The sequence below is a fragment of the Cavia porcellus genome, unplaced genomic scaffold (genome assembly GCF_034190915.1).
Source record: "Cavia porcellus strain 051 isolate PalLab524CR breed Dunkin Hartley unplaced genomic scaffold, mCavPor4.1 scaffold_31, whole genome shotgun sequence".
Lineage (NCBI taxonomy): Eukaryota > Metazoa > Chordata > Mammalia > Rodentia > Caviidae > Cavia > Cavia porcellus.
In genome coordinates, this window is record NW_026947514.1 from 3,665,395 (window position 1) to 3,678,809 (window position 13,415).

The 13,415-nt window shown below is 40.8% G+C and overlaps 1 long non-coding RNA gene, 3 other non-coding genes and 1 pseudogene across 4 annotated transcripts in view; all 5 read right to left on the bottom strand.

The window, feature by feature from the left end:
* Positions 1-13,415, bottom strand: part of LOC111754908 (uncharacterized) — a 164,869-nt gene that overhangs the window by 111,184 nt on the left and 40,270 nt on the right. Inside the window, exon 7 of the long non-coding RNA XR_010044870.1 lies at positions 1-13,415. This exon is cut by the window's right edge and continues 15,078 nt beyond it. This is a non-coding gene — a long non-coding RNA (uncharacterized LOC111754908).
* On the bottom strand, positions 1,548-1,622 carry LOC111754921 (small nucleolar RNA SNORD113/SNORD114 family). Its single transcript, XR_002789589.1, has one exon. It is a non-coding gene; the product is annotated as a small nucleolar RNA SNORD113/SNORD114 family (small nucleolar RNA).
* On the bottom strand, positions 3,871-3,945 carry LOC111754925 (small nucleolar RNA SNORD113/SNORD114 family). The gene has a single exon (XR_002789594.1). It is a non-coding gene; the product is annotated as a small nucleolar RNA SNORD113/SNORD114 family (small nucleolar RNA).
* On the bottom strand, positions 7,087-7,162 carry LOC111754928 (small nucleolar RNA SNORD113/SNORD114 family; annotated as a pseudogene).
* On the bottom strand, positions 12,636-12,707 carry LOC111754927 (small nucleolar RNA SNORD113/SNORD114 family). Its single transcript, XR_002789596.1, has one exon. It is a non-coding gene; the product is annotated as a small nucleolar RNA SNORD113/SNORD114 family (small nucleolar RNA).

Genomic DNA, 13,415 nt, shown 5'->3' on the forward strand with positions numbered 1-13,415 from the left:
CTGTGACAGTAACAGCCAAGATTTTCGTCAGATGAGAAAGAGCAAATCCAGTGCGGGGCGCTCATTATGGAGGAAAAGACAGATTGCAAAATAAAAATGCAAACATTAAAATGTCAATAGACTATTGAGTCGAGGTGAGAGCTGTACCACTAAGTGAATCACAAACACTGATCGGTGTGTCACACTTTCCTCCTCAATCCATCTGTGACATCATTTGCAAGCTCTGCCTCACTCCATTTTTCGTATGAAATAACACGGTTAAAATCTTTAGATATATCACTCAACAGAAAACCAATGAAGATGATGTTCTGCCTAGACACCTCTATCCAACAGCACCAAGGACAGGGAATGGTTAAACTGGGAAACTTTTCCCAAATGGCACAAATTTCAATTTGTGTTTTGGGCCACCGATGAGCCGTCTTGTACTGTATTTCATGGATGTACTGATTCACTTGTTTACTGACTCTCAGGATAATTTAATAATCTACTGTTTTTCCCTAAAGAAAACACAAAACAGCAGCACCATCTGCTACCCAAAACACACGCCCCGCACCGCGACTGTCTACAGGAAACTGCGCCACAGGACTTCCTCGGTGACACAAATGGCTGCTTGGAATGTGCTGAAGGGTGACTAAGGAGCTAAATTTTTATTCTATGTTCGTTTGAATTTAAACGTTAACAGCAAGATCTATGGGGAGGGTGAAGTCCATCGGTGGACCTCATCTGTTGAAATAACCTTTAAGAGTAAAGATTAACCTGTAAGAGCAGGATCAATGACACCACTTCAGATAGTGTATGCCCCCACACGGGTCCACAGTTCCCCCTTTTAACTAATGGGCAGAGATACGGAATTATTCTTTTATTTCCTCATGAAGATAGCACCGCATCCATCACCCTTAAGGTCGATGGACCGAATCGTGGGTGATGTGAACTTCTTCCCACTACACACAAAAATTATCCCGAACGTACTGACATTTTCCATTTTTAACAAAAGTCACTGACTACAGAAGCATGTATGATGATAGTCACACCTTAATGTTCACATTTAGACTTTTTCATGTTTCATTAACTAGTCATTAGCCTTTCAGTCTTTGTTAATTACATTAAGTTGATAATTAAAACATTTTATATTAATGCAGCTAGCATAATTAGTCACATCAGATTAGTTAATGTGTGTATTTTAGGTTCTATTTATTAAATACTATTGTGCTAATGTATAACTTAATTAAATAAATTCTGCATCACTTTTTAACCAGAGACATGCACTGAGCAACTCACCCTGACCCAAAATAACACAACAGAGAGTAGTAGGTCCAGTTCCTGCCCAGGGAGAGCAGCCGAGACTGTGTTCCCAAACTCCAAACTTCAGAGACGGACATCAGTCCCTGAAATGTCAGTCCCTTTCCCGCTCAATGTGTGTGGCCCAGCTTGACTTGTGTGTGAATTTTTTAAAAATAAGACAGGCTGTCTAAATGCACAACTAAAAACCCTAAACGCATTTCCTGAAAATGTCCAGTTCCTCTGTAAGCACATTTCCCATACACAGAAAAGACCTCAGAGTTACAGACAGTTTAATCAGAGGACTTGGTTCAGATGCCCCACGCATACTCATCATTGATCCAGACTTGGTAGTCTGTGCTTTCATTTGGTCGTATTATTTGGATTTGGGGATTCTCTGATAATATAAACACTGTCTATGAATTTTGGGGGAACAGGTCCTTAATATGGGTGTGTCTGTGGAAGGTCACGTCCCACACACCAGAGCCCAAATCTCTCGGTAGCAGACTTCAGTGTTGCAAACAGGGATGGACCACTTCCTTGTACCAAGTCACTTTGCTATTGGTCACTGGTCCATCCTTGGGTGCCAGGGAATTGTGGATATAGCTCAGTGGCATGGTGCCTTGCCTGGCAAGTGCAAGGTTCTCATTTTCATTTCAAGAACAAAGAGAGAGAAAAAGAGAGAAAGAGAGAGACAGAGAGAAAGGGAGAGAGAGAAAAAGATACAGGAAAAGGGAGAGAGAGAGAAACGGACAGAGGGAGAGAAAGACAGAGAGAGAGACAAAGGGAGAGAAAGAGAGAGGGAGAGAGAGAGGGATCCTTGGACCTCTTTCATTTAACACCCATGTTTTAAAGATGGTGCAATGAACTACTATCTCACATCACAGCCAAGGAGAAGCAAGACTGCGTTTTTTTATCTCCTCCTCTCAACGGGTTACCAGTCTGTTACAATAACAAGGGAGAAGTGTTTGCATTCACTGTGGCACAGAAATAAAATACCCTGTTAAAAATGCTCAGAATGGCAGACACACCATTCATCTTTCCGTGCCAGGTAATTCAGCTGTGTTGATGGGAATGAATCATAATTATTAATTCATGAAAAATTTCTATCACTGGGTCAATGTGTCACAACTTTTGAACTTAATCGTTTAAAATAATTCCATGAATATTATGATCAAAGCTCTATCAGAGAAATGACACACGCTTTTATTCTTACTTATATTGGTATCCTCTGTCCTTCAAAGACAAGATCTTAACCCGAAGACAATGATGAAACCAAGCAGACTGTGTTCACTCTGCAGAGCAAAAAGTCCACGTTTAAATAAACCCAAATGGTATAATTTAGTTGTTTTAAATGAACCACAGTTAGGAAGCAACTGATGAACCACAAAGTTTGGCTTGTAATCTATTTTGAACACTTGGGAAGAGGACATTATTTTATATTGATTGAGTTATATAATTTGAAAGAGAGAACAATATACCTATTAATTTCCGTAATTCATTGTTTTAAATGAATAAATACACACTACTGAATTTACTTGTGAAAAACAAAGAAATTTACTATAATAATTAGGGACATTTGTCTGGACCTTTCATGTATATTAGGTAAGACCAAAATATCACCCTGTTGGGGCTGGGGATTTAGCTCCACAGCATAAGGGCCTGCCTTACAAGCAGGCAGTCGTGAGTTCAATCCCTGGTACTGGTAAAAATGAAAAAGACAAAAAAAAAATATATATATATATATATCACCCTGTGGTGATATTGGACAAAAGTGGATACAGCAGAGGCTCAATATATGGCACAGTCCACCCATGGCTCAAGCTTAGCACCTCACTATATTTATTAAATCACCCATTAACTGAGACATTTACTGGGATCACAAGGGATTACTTTTCTAACAGCTTACAGTCATCAAAAGAAAGTAGTACCCTAAGTTACAGCTCTAGGGAGGTCCAGGAATCTGCCTTCCTATGGATGTCAATCATGAATCGTGTAACAAAACAGGATCTCTAAGCCCAATAGCAAGCTTTGCACTGGTGCTCTGAGTGCCAGCTTTCTCACAAATGAATTGAGATATGAATGGATGACTCTGTTCACTCCATTACAGCTTAGTATCTGTGAGACTAAGTTACCCAAAAGGATAGCAAGCTTGTTCAATTTAATGTTTCTTTTCTTTCTTAAAATTAAATACAAAGACTGCATTAATCATGAAGTTTGATGTATAAGTTCTCATTGTTCTATGCCCTCTCTCATTTAGGTGTTTATTAATCAAATACTTATTTATGTAAATGAATTTCCTTTGACTTAAAAAATAGCAGAAAGCCTGCCTCAACATGGAGTAGAATCCCTGAGTCTCAGTTACCGATGATTGTCTGAGTGCTAAGACCTTCACTGTTCACTGCCTGGAACTAACAGTCTCAGAGTTAGTAATGAGCAGCAGATACCCACACATCCTAGTATTCTTTTACTAATACATTTGCCATTCGTGGCTAGTTTGCTTACACTGCGGTAATTCAGCCCCCCCACCCAAACTACAAGGAACAAGAACGAGGTTCGGTAGACTCCTCTTCCATCAAGAAACTCTTCACCACGGACCTCAGAGTTGCAGATGGGCTTAATCAGAGTCCTGGTTTCAGAAACCCCATGCAATTCATCATCGGTCCACACTAGTCATTTTTTTTCACGCATTGACTAATTTACCAACTTACAAAAAACATACAATCATAACCTGCCAGGCCCCCAAAAGCCTTTGCATGCTAGGTTCTTATCACATTATTTTTTACAGTGATGCTCAAAGGTGCACGTATCAGCTAATCAGTTTCTATCAAATCTCCAACTTTCTATCAAATCTCCATTCACCACTGAATTTTGTGTGCCCTCCTCAATTCATTCTAGGCCTAAGATGGTTCAAAGAAGAACAATGAGGCTGCCACCTTGTTACCGCTGAAACCCTCACAAGGTCACCTATATTCCTGACTATCCCAACAGAGTTGTCAGCCAGCATTTCTGCCCAGAGAGGAAACTGAAATCAACTACGGTATTAAAAAAAAATAAAACATCCCGATAACAATTTAATAACTCTTATCACCTTCTAAGATAATAATAGTTATGTTAATTTAAACATAATTTGTGGCTGGTGACACACTCCATTACTGGTCCCTGTCTGAGGTGCTGGGCTCATTTTTTCCCCGCAGTAGTACCGGCAGTAACCCTGTAGCCAGCACCACCACCAAGCCACCAAATGAAGATCACGAACCAAGGACTTGCCTGGACTGTATCTATGCTCCTGATTCTGGCTAACTATTCTTTATTAAATGATTAAGCCAGCAGTCCTGGGTTCTCCCTAGGGAGGGGAAAAAAAAGAGATGGACTCAGATCTTGTAATGAGTTAGTCAAGCAAAATAAGACACAAACTTTGGCTCCACAACGCAAGTCGTATGCGTCTAGTATTGAACCTTCAGTTTCAAACGCTATGATAAACAGTCCTGACGGCATCATCTGTCCAAGAGTAACACCTACAGCAGTCACACACGGCTGCCAAGATGAAGTCTGTTAAGAAGCTGGTTATTGGCTGGCGCACTCATTTTCCTTTTCTTAATTAAAAAAAAATGAACAGCAAACTACGAAAAATTGTCTCAACCACACATACTAAAAGGCTCCGTGAAAGAGGGTTCCATCTGTTCACTTTACTCCTAATTAATAACTGCACTTGTTTTATGGCAAGTAATAATATTGATAATTCTTGGTTTTTTGTACTTCACTAATTATTCCCTAAAAAGGCCTGCTGGCCTCCTTTTGTATATATACTTATCTACTTATTTACATGTTAACTTGAAGTAATGTATTCCCTATCTTTAAACCATAAAATCCTAAGGGCAGCTCATTGAATTTCCCAGACTCTGGCCTCAGGTAATATCCACAGAGGGTCTCGCTGGCCTCCTTCTCTGTGGGACCTCAAAGTCACAAGAGGGCTTAATCAAAGGTGCTGGTTGGGACACCTCCACTGCTAATCCTCATTGATCCAGGCTTGGCTTTCATATCTCTGGTTACTTAAACCTACTCAGAGTGACTCAGCCATTCATGGATTCCCAATAATAACTGCATAATCAATACCCTGTGACATGGAAAACTAAGAGCAAACAGCTTTCTAGAGCGAACCTGCTCATTGCTCCTTTGCTCCAGAGCAAATGGACTCAGTCACGTGTCGCAGGAGACCTCTGCCTCCCACCTGTGGGTTAAACATCACACCGCACTTCAGGTCAGCCCCTTCTCAGGACAGGGCTCTGGCCCTCTCCCAAAGCTCTGGAATCAACAGCATGGATCTACAAAGGCAGCACACACAACACTGACATCTGCTACTGCTGGCCTCTCCTGGGGCGGGAGGTGCCTAGTAAGATGCTCGCTAATGAGGGGCCACATTAAGCAACTGTAGCTAAAGCCATAAACGGGAAGTTAAATATGCAAAATACTCTCCATAGCTTTAGTAACATCCTCATTAGGGTTGAAATGAATTAATCATAATTTTTGTTCATGGCCATAACAAGTCTGTGATTGGCAGTCCTTCATTTCATCTATTATTTAACAATTATTGTACTGAAATCATGTAGTGGGCACCCATGAAGAAATGCCATTCATAGCCAGAATGTCAGCTTGGGGGTGTTTACTTACACCAGTCCATGACAGGGATGATCTTCAGGATTAGAAAACTAGAAAAGGATTTTTTTATTAAAAAATCTGCTATGTGTTTTGCTGAGTAACCAAAGTCTGTTTTTAAAAAATACATCCTTGTTTCTTAAAGACCCAAATTATTATGACTTGAAAAACTACGGGTACATCTTTCAAAAAATCAGGAAGGCTCAGAAATTTCCTTAGAATTCCTGTCACAGAAAAGCCACAGATCAGCTCTCATATTACAACATTTATCCCTCTCTGGTCCATGGTTTGCTGACTTTTACAAAATAAATGAAGATGCAAAATCACTTCTTCCCTGAATACAAAGACATGGCCTGCTGCCACGTCGCAGGAGCTGGTCACAACCCCAACAGTATCCGCACTGTCTACAGTCACTGCCCTCAGAGTGACAGACTCCCCTCTTCTGCAGTGGCTTCACAAGAATCAGCAAACATGAAATGATTGGATTAAAATTCTCATCATCGGCTTTTGCTTGTCTTGCAATTATGTAGCTGTTTGGCAATTATTTGTATGAGTAAATGTATTTCATTTCCTTTTATAAAGCAATCAGTCAGCAATCCATTACCAACACCAAATTAAAACTTTTATATACAAATGTTCCTTATCAAAGTGGTGAGGGCCTTCACTACTAATGTATTTGGAGTGTCAGATAGGTTTCAATAATAATCCATGTTTCATTAAATTCCTTTTTTTTGTCTTTTTTTTTTTTTTTTTTTTGATGACAGGGTCATGCTATGCAGTTTAGGCTGGCCTGGGGCTCACTTTGTAGCCCAGGCTGGTCTCAAACTTGCAACGATCCTCCTGCCTTGAATTCTTTTATAATAATTGCATGATTTGATCTTTTTTCATGCATACATTTTTTTACACATCAGCTGACTTTATAATGAAAGTAAAATCTAGAATAAGGGTATAACTCAGGAATAGAAGGATGTTGGGTTTGAATCCAGTATTGCACATGCACGTATGTATACATACACACACATGCACACATGCACAAAACACGCACACACACACACACACACAGTAAAATCCATCCACAAAAAACTGAAAGCCATAGGACATAGTAGCATGGGCTCATTCTCCAAAGAAGGAAAAATTACATGTCTTTCTGTAACAGACCTCAGAGATCCATTCGGGTTTAATCAAAATATCCTGTTTCAGATACCCCATGGTACTCATCACGGGTCCAGGCACGTTTTTCTTCCTTCACTGATTAATTTATTCATTCATGAATAACATGATAGTCACAAAATTTAAGAACAAGATTTTGCCATTGGTTGGTTGTTCTTAGTTCCTAGACTGGATCTCCACTCACACCAGATCTCAGAGAATGTGTGAGATTAATTAGCAAATCTGCCTTTGCCATCAGTCCTCAATTTGCCCATGTTTTAAAGATGGTTCAATGAAAAGAGATAAGACCACCATCTTCAAACAATCAAGGGAGATTTCACATTCTTTCAGGCTATCATATGAGGGGTTAGCAACCAGGATCACATCAGCAGGGAAACGCTGTGCTAGGAAATAAAATATGTTTCTGAAAATAAAACTATGCCTAAATCACCTCCAAATGAGATCGAATGTGTTTTTGCCTCATCACACATTCCCATCATTGGTCCGAGCTCAGAGATTTTGTGCCTTTCATGGACATGGATTTCACTGAAAGGAACCACACACAGGAACCAAGCATTCCACAGGACTCGCACAGGAGGCCCTACTTACATTATTCTCTATGCTCTTTGCCCACAGAATTAACTGCCAAGATTTGGCCTCTTAGAACAGCTGAATAAGTCAGCTCTTATGGACATTCTGTGGAAGACAAGTAGGCTTAACTACATATGAGGAAACACTGGACCCGTCCTAAATAATCTAGCTTCTTATTTTCACTTTTCAATAATGTAAGGGCCACGGTTGTATCCACCTCCAAGGGTAGCCTCTATCATTATTACAAGTCTCTGCTGTGTAACTAACCACAGGTATTGGTCACAGACTGCCTTGGAATGGGCCTCAGATGGAACTCACATCCTTCCTGCACACAGGCTCACTGGGGTCCAGAATCGGGAGCCAAGTATTCTTTGATGTGCACTTACATCATTTGTATAATCTATGATCTTTGGTCACCAAAATAACAACCAAGGCTACCTGGTGAGCATACATATAGTGTTTGACACACACCAAACAGAGACAAAGAAAAAACTTTGATATGACTACATAATATAAGTTTAGGTTATTTTGCATTAACATTTATCTCCAGAGTAGATGATCAAAAACTATTGTTTCTAACTAGTTTTCATCATTGCTCGAAGAATAGCAAGTCCTCGTATTTACTTATTTATTTTCCTCTTTTTTTTTTTTTTTTTTTTTTTTTTTTTTTTTGGTACCAGGGATCGAACTCACAACCTCGCACTTACCATGCGGGCACTTGAGCCTGCCTCTTATTTATTTTTAAAGAACAGAATGAAAATACCATGGAATCTACTAAACTAAAAAAGAATTATCTATGAAAATTTTCTCTGTTTTAACAGCTTTAACAAAACAAAAACCATCTTAATGGGTCCCAATTTTGCTAAGTTTGCATACTTTTAAACCTCTATTCCAGTTTCTGGTTTAAAAGTGGCCTGTTTGAGTCTTCCTCGTACATTCATTTATTTAATTGTTCGTGGATTCATTTGATCATTTTTCTTTTCAATAGTCAAACTGGTGACTCAGCCACTCATCCAGAACTTAAACACTGTTGTGTGCTAAGATCTGCATGTATATTATATAACTTTAAGAATATTAGCAGTAAAAATCCAAACTAATAATTACCATTCTCTCAGAAGACATAATTGTCATTGATCTGTAATTTCCTTTCATATATATCATTTTACTGATTCATTCAACAGAAATGACTGCAAAGAAACTACAAATGAGACCTGCGTAGCAATAACAGCACTATCTATTCCTTACTCAAATAACTGACCCAGTAGGTCATTTGGGGGTTGTTCATAAAAACTCAACCTGATCATTCTGAACTGTTCTCATAGGACACATGATCAAGGTGCACCCAGAACTGCTCCCTGCTCAACTGGATGCACATACAATGGCCCATTTGTGTAAAGTTTCCCCTTTAACTGAAAAGGAACAAATGGGATACAACAAAATTAACTGGGTAGAGGGAAACATCACTGAATACGGAGATTAAAGAAATAAAATGCATCTCAATAGGAAAGGAAAATGCAAAACTGTCTCTGTTTGCCAGCAACATGATTGGCTACATAAAACCCAAATCCTACATCAACTTACAAAAGACAGAAAACCATTAAAACCGATAAACACCCAGGTGTGGTGGTGCATGTCTGTAATCCCAGCACTTGGAAGACTGAGGCAGGAGGATCACAGTGAGTCCAAGGCCAGGCTGGGCTACATAAGAGAATTCAAGGCCAGCAGCACTACAGGCTGAGACCCTGTCTCAAGAAAAACAAAGGAGAGGACAAAGAAAATCGATGAACTCAGTGAAATTTCAAGATACAAAATCAAAACAAAAATAATTACTAATTTTATATACTATCAAAAAAGTTTATTAAAAATCCAATTTTCAAAATCAAATAATATACAGGGTAAATTTGGCTAAGGAGATGAAAAACCTGTATACTAAAAACTATAAAACACTGAAAAAAATCAAGATAACCCCACAGACTGCCATATGATCCAGTAATCTCATCAATATATCCAAAGGAACTGAAATCAGTACGGAAAAACACCCTACATTTTTATGCTCACTTAAACATGCACAATAGCCAATCCACAGAATCAACAAAATGTCGTCAGGGGATGGGTGGATACAGAGAATGTGGTGCATGTACTCAGTGGAACATCATTCAGCCTCACCAAGGAGAGAAAGCCTGCCTCCTGAGTCAACATGGAGAGGAGACTGTGCTAAGTGAAATAAGCCAGCACAGACACAAATCCCAGCCGAGCTCACGTAGGTAGGGTCTAAAAACATCGAACTCACAGAAGTAAACAGTGAATATCGGTAACTGGCTGCTGGGGGTGGGTGTGATGGAGACTGTGTGGAGGCTTACGTCAAAGACTACAAAGACTCAGGACAGAAGGGGTTTTGAGGATCTACTGCACAGGAGGGAGACCACAGTCAACAAAGTGTATTTCAGAATAACAATGAGAGCAAATGCAAAAAAATTACTAATAAAAGTGATAGGTAATAAGGGAAGAGACAGATTGGTTAGCCGGATTTCATCGCCCAAATTGTATGCATAGATCACAACACCATGCTTTGTCAATTAAAAACATCAACCTAAAACTCAGATCCAAGAAGTCAACCATCTAAGTGCTCCTCTTTAAGAAACTATAGAAAGAATAGCAAATTTAAGTACAAAATGAGTAGAATTTTTTAAAATTTAGAACACAAATCAGTAAGATTGCAAATAGATTATCACTGGGGAGAAATCAAGGTGGGGAGAAGCTATTATTTGGAAGACTCAAAGGAAAAGGTGTAAATTATTAGTATCTGAAGTGAGGAAGGTACATTACTACAGAAATCCATATAGAAAGGCTAGTTGAACAGGTCTGTATCAGTTAGAGAACTTGAATGACTAATACCCTAAAACAGAGAGCATCATGGCCAGATGGGACCAACAGGAAACACCTCACACAAGACAGAAATGAAAGCAAGTAGATGATTTCTTCAAAAGACAGAAAGAGAGGAAGTTGCGTTATATTAGAGTGGAATGGTTCTGGTTTTGACCCATCACAGGATGATGCAAACTACAACTTTGTTTACTTCGGTACTGATTTATTTCTCTAAAACAATAACATGCAGGGAAAATGCATCAAACCAGAACATAAAGGCTGACTACTATTTACATTTGGTCCTACGCTCTTTATCCACAGAAATAACAGCTACGATTTTCACAATTGGAGAATAATTAAACCCAGTGTGGCATTACAGTAGATTTAAGCAAATGCAGCCTACATGGAAGCCTTTCAAGGGAGCTCCATAGGGCTGCACAAATTAATCCTAAACCTCAATTTGTGCTACGTTGTAATTAGTGGCCCACAAATGTCCTGGAACATTTTAACTGACGTACCTAGCACCTACACAAGAGTAAGAAATGACGGTTATAAGAAATCATTTATGTATTCTCTACCAACATAGTCAAAAATAGAATATTTCTCCTGCTAATTATTATCACTTATACATAGTTAGATATTTAAGTAAACATTGGGGATTGAACCCAGGGACCAGTCCCTGAGCTACATCCCAAATTCCCCTACACACGCCCTTTTGAGACAAGGTCTCACTGAGTCTGAGCACAGGCTGGGCTAGAAATTGGGAACACTGATCCTCCTGCCTCCGCCCCTTATAGAGCTGGGTTATGGTGGGCACCACCACGCCTTTAAGTACCCTGCCATAGCACGTTATTGCCCGAAATCCTCGCTAGAACCACATTGTGTATTTCCTCAATCACTGTTTCACGGATTCCTTTATTTCAAGTAGTTAGAAATAAGGTGAACGCCTGTTTTTCAGAGAGTACATTGTGTTCAACCCACCAGCAACACAACATTGCAGCAGTGAATGACACACAGAGTCGCGCGACCCTGACTCCACGGAGGAAGAGCCTAGATTTTCGGCTTTGGTTTTTCTCATCCCAACATCCTCAAGGTAAACAATCCACGATGTACTTGGCTCAGGCTGCTCTTTGGACCCTGCTTTCCACCTGTGGTTCTCAACTGGGGACACAGTGTCCCTCAGCTGACATCTGCCTATGTCTGGGGACAAGCTTTTATTGTCACAAGTGAGGGTGGGAGATGAACAGGCAGGAGAAGTTACTAAAGCGCGCCACACAGTAAATAACGTGAGTCTTAGGTACAGTGTACCATAATGCCGAGTGCCGAGGAACACACTAACGGGGTCAACCCTTCATCATAACTGGCTGCATCTCGAGGTGAGCGTTCTCTACCCACGCTTAGCACATCACCAGCCTGGGAGCCTGCGTGGGCATCAGAGATCTCAGTGATGGGGCAGCCAGCGCTGGTCAGTGGAGCAGCCCGTGTTTAGCATGCACAAGGCCCTCAGTTCAATCCCAGCATGACAGAGAGAGAGAGAGAGAGAGAGAGAGAGAGAGAGAGAGAGCAAGAGCGAGAGTAAGCGATAAAGAGACAAGAGGCGGGAACAGAGGTCCGAACAGCTGTCTATGGGCCAACCACTTCCAAATATCATCAGCTACCAACTGGCACCACCAAAACAATGTAGGACGCCCACATTAATTTCTTAGTATTTTCTCTCTGCTGGCTCCTTACCCAAGCATGAGATTTAATCAATGTGTACCGGAAATGGCAGCTTAGGGGTGTATCAGTAATAATAAAACCCTACACACTCATCACTTGTCACATGCGTCCCTTTTCTGTTCATCCACATGTGCATCTGCTGTAAGATCATTGAGCCTAGAGGTCAGTGACATCGCAGTCTTTTGGGGGTAGTGGGAGTGGGAATGAACCCAGGCCCTCTGCACTGAGTTTTCACTTAGTCTTTTTTTATTTTTTATTTTGGGATAGGGTCTTGCTAAATCACTAAGTTATCAGGCTGGGCTTCAATTCATGATCCTCTTGCCTCAACCTCCCTCCATGCTGGGATTACAGGCATACACCACCACATCCAGCTTATGGTGGACCTCAGAGTTGTAGGGCTTAACCAAAATCATTGACTCAGACACCCCAGAATACACATCATTTGTCTAGGCTTAGAACACGCTTTCCCCCCACACAAACAATACTGGAGATTAAAAACTTTCGCACAGAGTTAAGTGAGACAGGGTCTCACATTGCCCAAGCAGGACTCAAACTTGCAATCCTCCTGCCTCAGCCTCCCAGAGAGCTGAGATTATAGCCATGCACCACCATGTCCAGCTTTGGCTCTTTCCATCTATCACTGCACTCAGAGCCATCAGCACTAACAAAGCCACGATATATGAAGCACAAACCTGACACTAAGACCCTAAGTATTCCTTAGATGTCGCTACAACTTATTCTCCAAAGAGCAGACAGCATCTTTGCAATGATCTGAAGTTCCACACACAGGTCTCTCATCTCCCTTGCTTCACACCTCGTCCCCACACTGACACTACTCCGTCGTGGTCCTTCAGTTATTTAACCTGTCCATATTTTAAGGTAGCACATGTAGTAGCAGCCGCCAAGATGGAGCCAGCATTCCGTGGCTCCTGGTATCCACTGACCTCCATGATACCCAACAGCCTACATGACCAAGAATACCACAGCAGCAGGGGTTATGTGGGGTCACAAATGCATCAAGGGTCCCACCTCTGTCTTAGCTCAATTGCTCTGGAGGAATGAAACTGTCCCGCATCAGGCTCCTGCAATGCCCGGGGGAAAGCTCTGCAAGGGAAGAGACCGTGATCCCACCCACAGCCAGCTACACAGGGGAGGCG